General features: G+C 44.3%; 1 pseudogene; it reads right to left on the minus strand.

The window, feature by feature from the left end:
• Positions 1-4529: 4529 nt before the first annotated feature.
• Positions 4530-5152, minus strand: part of LOC108302624 — a 3681-nt pseudogene continuing 3058 nt past the window's right edge.

Below are 5152 nucleotides of genomic sequence, written 5' to 3' on the forward strand. Positions count from 1 at the left end.
AGCCAATAGAAATGCTTGTTACTAAACTGGAAACTTCGAATGTAACTGACTACTTAGTACTATGGCACCACACAGGGCAGGACCCTCCTTCAGGAGAGCAAATGAGGAAATAATGTATCCATGAACCCACCCTCTTTTCCAATTTGGTAAACGTTCACCCTACAAGGTGCTAAGATGTCCAGACTTCCAGACTGCACATGTGCGAGCAAGCACAGGCCCCAGGCAGAGTCCTGCAGCGACCTTGAGAGGGAAGCCGGTGGTTGGGCGAGGCACGTGCCAAGCAGGCAGGATGCCAGGGTCGACTAGACTGAATCTGTGAAGACAGAGCACAATCCGGGTAGAACAAGAGAGAGCGAGGCCAAGTGCATAGGAGATACGTGCAATTCACTTTGGAATTCCACGGGAAGAACTCACTTGTTCATGGCCGTCCTCTGTTCATGATCATGCAGTCCATGAGTGGGAATCCTTTTCCAAACTCTCCAAGATCGGTGTCTCGCTCTGTCGCCTGGCTGGAGTGCAGGGGTGCGATCTCAGCTCATTGCAACCTCCACCTCCTGGTTCAAGTGATTCTTCTGCCTTAGCCTCCACAGTAGCTGGAACTATAGGCGCCTGCCACGATGTCCAGTTAATTTTTGTATTTTCTAGTAGAGAAAGGGTTTAACCATGTTGGCCAGGATGGTCTTGGTTTATTAACCTCGTGACCCACCTGCCTCTGCCTCCCAAAGTGCTGGGATTACAGGCAGGAGCCACTGCGCCTGGCCATTTTTTTTCTTTTTATTGAGATGGGAGTCTCTTTCTGTCTCCCAGGCTGGAGTATAATGGCGCAATCTCGGCTCACTGCCAACCTCCGCCTGCCAGGTTCAAGTGATTCTTCTACCTCAGCCTCCCCAGTAGCTGTGATTACAGGCATGCGCCACCATGCCTGGCTAAATTTTGTATTTTTAGTACAGACAGGGTTTCGCTGTGTTGGCCAGGCTGGTCTCGAACTTCTGACCTCAAGCGATCCGCCTGCCTCGTCCTCCCAAAGTGCTGAGATTACAGGCATCAGCCACCACGCCCAGCCCCTCCACCTTTTAAAAACCGAAAATTCAACTAGACCCTGAAAACTTATTTCTTAAGGAACAAGGTGTAAGTTTAATGTTTAAGGCAAATAAAGTTTAATGCAAATCTAAGTAGCAATTTCTGAAGCTCTTTAATTAGTGGAAATAAGCTAACACTTTTCACGTGGGATAAGGTCGAAAAATAACTTTCCTAAAGATTAAACAGTGAGAAAATAGTTCATATAAGAAAATAAAGTGTCTGATTATCTATTTCAATTGGGGTCTATAAGAAAATCCTGATTGTAAATTATAATTACAGCCGTAGGTGTAATGATAACACTGTCATTTAAAATCATTCGATAAGACAAACTAGGATAATGGATTTGGAGTTGTGACAAGTCACAGGTCACAAAGTGCACTGTTTTTTAATTTTTTATTTTCATTAATTGTTGAGTGCCTATTAAGTCACAGTCATTGTTCTGGGCTCCTAATATTAACAATAATAATAAAGGACGACTGTGTCTTAGAAGATTGCAAAGTCCTGTGGAAGAGCAGGTAAATAATCAAGCAGTTATAAACCAGCATGGAAAGTGATACAATGAGAATAATGAGAAGTCTGGGGATCGGTACATGGAGCACCAATTCCAGGCTGTCCAAGCGTGGTCTCTGGAGCACCCAACAGACAAACAGAAACTTAAAGGAGAGTTGGAGAGTGGTTGAGGCAACCACTGGCACTGGAGAGGAGGAGATGGGAGGTCTACTTGAAGAGGAAGCCATTTCAGAACAATGTGACCTTAAAAGAACTGCAAATGCACATCGAGGCTGGAAATCTGAAGAGGAGTTGTATCAGGAAAGGCAAGCCATAAGGAGCCTTCATGCATGAAGTCGTGAGTCACTGAAAGATTTCAAGCAAGAGAATGAAATAATCGGATTTGTGACTTTGACAGATTGTTTTGACAGTTGAGTGGAGTGAGATAGGATCAGGAAGATAAATTATGAGGTAATCTCTGTAGCCCAGTAAAGAAACAATAAAGTCTTAAACTGAAGTTTCAGCAATGGAAATAGAGGTAAGTGATTTGCTTAATGAGAGTGCACATCACTTAGGTACATAGAGAAAGAACTGAATTAGGAGAAAATGAGTGATTATTCCCAAAATTCTGGCTTGGGCAACTCAGTGAGTATTATTACTGTTCACCGAATAAAGGCTATAGGAAGAGATACAAGTTTAGGGGACAGGAAAGGAGTGTGGGTATGAAAGTAAGAAATAGGATAATTTTGAGTAATTTCACTGTTTAATCATATTTCATAATTACTTGTCAACAGAGTGAACAAGGGCGATGTTCTCAGTACATTTAAAATAATCAATTGTTACATGGCTCTACTAGTAAAAAGCGAAGTTGACATAAAATAGTCATGAAATTAGTCAACCACTTAAATCCATGCAACTTTTAAACTTTTAAACCCGATGTTTGTCATGTATGCACAAGTGATTCTGAATTGCCATTTATTTTCCATAGCTTTCTAAATGGATGTTGAATTGTATTTTCACTGAATTATTTAAACTTACTTACAGTCTTGTGCAACACTACCACAGTGATTTTGTTCCACAACATTTATTAGATTTGATGTAGCTCAAAATTAGATTGAATTTTTGTATTTATTGCTGGATCTTGCCTGTGGCATTACCAGGATATTTTAGTGGTGATTTTCTATTTTTTGTTTACACTTTTGCTCTTTCTCTCTATTAAATTTTTTAACACTTCCTTAATTTCTAGTGACAAGTCTTATATTTTTCTTGCTGCAGTTCTGGAATCAGCCACTTCTCCCATGAGCCCTGGCTCCTTTTGCTGGTGAGTGGTATTAAAAACAAAGGTCCAGGCACCAGGTGTGCTCATTGCTAGAGTGGCACTGCCTCTGTCCCCTCTCAGTGAAGAAGGCTGGGGCACACATGTAGCTAAACTAACTCATGCATACACACAGAACTATATCTGCATCTATTTTTTTTTTTTTTTTTTTTTTTGAGACAGAGTCTCACTCTGTCGCCAGGTGCCAAGCTGGAGTGCAGTGGCACGATCTCAGCTCACTGCAACCTTCGCCTCCCAGGTTCAAATAATTCTGCCTCAGCCTCCCGAGTAGCTGGGACTACAGGCGTGCACCACCACGCCCAGCTAATTTTTGGATTTTTTAGTCGAGATGGGGTTTCACCATGTTGGCCAGAATGGTCTCAATCTCTTGACCTTGTGATCCGCCCTTCTCGGCATCCCAAAGTGCTGGGATTACAGGTGTGAGTCACTGTGCCCAGCCTATCTGCATCTATTTATTGACATATATACTTTAAAATATGAGTCCATATTAAGACCTCTGACTACAATTCAGCACTGCAAAGTTCATTTTACCCTTTGTCCTTTTTTATAACTTCTTCAATAGTGAGAGACCTGGCTTTATTATTTATCACCTCTTTACTAATCTGTTCAACTCTAGTATACAACTAAAGCAGTTTCAGAATTCTTAACCAAAATCCCTGTGAGAAACAAATGTATCAACTAGGATACAGTGTTTATGTACAGTTCATTTATTCCTTAGCCTTACACTATCCAGAGTTAATTTTTTTTTTTTCCAGAGTTAATCACATCAGTTTCTTTCTACTCCACCCCTGAAGTATGACCATGTGGTTCATTTGTAAAACAGTTTCTTCACATTCTGGCAAATTTTTAAAATTAACATGTAATAAAATTCACTTTTTGTGGTGTTCAGGTCTGTTGGTTTAGACGAATGCATAGAGTTGTAGACCCACTGCAACACTTCAAACAACGATTTTTAAAAATCTCTTCTTTTTTTATATAAAGATGAAGTTTCACTCTGTTGCTCAGGCTGGAGTACAGTAGTGCACTCATAGTTTGCTGTAGCCTCAAATGCCTGGGTTCAAGCAATCCTCCTGTCTCAGCCTCCTGAGCAGCTGAAGACTACAGGCATGCACCATCATGCCCTGCTCAAACAAAGCAATTCTATCATCCCAAAATTTCTCCTTTGCTGTTCTTTTAAAGATAAACTCTTGCCTCCATCCCCAACTCCAGCAACCACTGATTGCCTTGGGATCATTCTTCCTTTTTTAAAGAGTGTCATATAAAATTGAATCATATAGTATGTAGGTTTTTTTTGGTCTTGCCACTTAGTTCACTAGCAAAATGCATTTAAGATTCATCTTTGTTATGAAAGTCAATAGTGTGTCTACTTTTCCCTAGTATAGATGTATTAACAGTTTGCTTTTCCATTCTCTAGTTGAAGGACATGGGGAGTACCTCAAAGTTTTGTCAATTATGAACTGTCAATTATGAATTGACAATTATGAATTTTTTTTTCCGGGGCTCAGAGCCCTGCCCTCTTCCCTTTTATTCCACCAGTCTCTTGGAGGGGGGAACCAGAAGTACCAGGAGGCCTGGGGAAGGAGAAGCCACTGCGGCTGCCCCGGACAGCCCATCCCATTAAGGTTTAGAGAATGGCCCTCACCCCATCTGCGACCAGCGGATGGGTGGGGCACAAAGGAGGGTGGACACTGGTCAACAAGGAGACCGTGGCACTGACCCCCGCCCAGCCAGCGACAGTCCGGTGGAGGCGTGTGACTGAGATGCTTCGCACCCTCTCGGGGGATCCAGGCTCCCTGAGGCCCGGACGGAGGCTGCAGGGCAGGAGGCCAGTTGCAGTCTGATGTGCAAACTGGTGCAGCGTGTGGCCCGCGCTGTCCACGGCACAGGGCAGGGCAGGCGGGCATCCACACGTCCTGCCCACCCCCGTCCCGCAGCTCAGGAAATCACGGATGTCGGGCTGGGCGGCACTGGGACTTGTTTTACTTCCGACCCAGGCACTGGAGCCCTCGTTGGGCCTCTTCCCCGTCAGAAACTCCCCTTCAGAGAAGGCGTCGGTAGAGAAGGAGCTGGTCACGCCACTGGGCGCCGAGGGCCTTTTGGACCAGCGACCCGACAACCTGCTGCTGAGGCTCCTGCGCTCCTTGGCAGGACCGCCTCCGCCCGGGCCGCTTCTCCTCTGCGGTGGGCCGGACGCATCTCGGGAGGTGGGCTTTGTCTCCGTGCACGCGAGAGACCGTCCTGCCAGAC

The sequence above is a fragment of the Cebus imitator genome, unplaced genomic scaffold, assembly GCF_001604975.1.
Source record: "Cebus imitator isolate Cc_AM_T3 unplaced genomic scaffold, Cebus_imitator-1.0 Scaffold42, whole genome shotgun sequence".
NCBI classification, from domain to species: Eukaryota; Metazoa; Chordata; class Mammalia; order Primates; family Cebidae; genus Cebus; species Cebus imitator.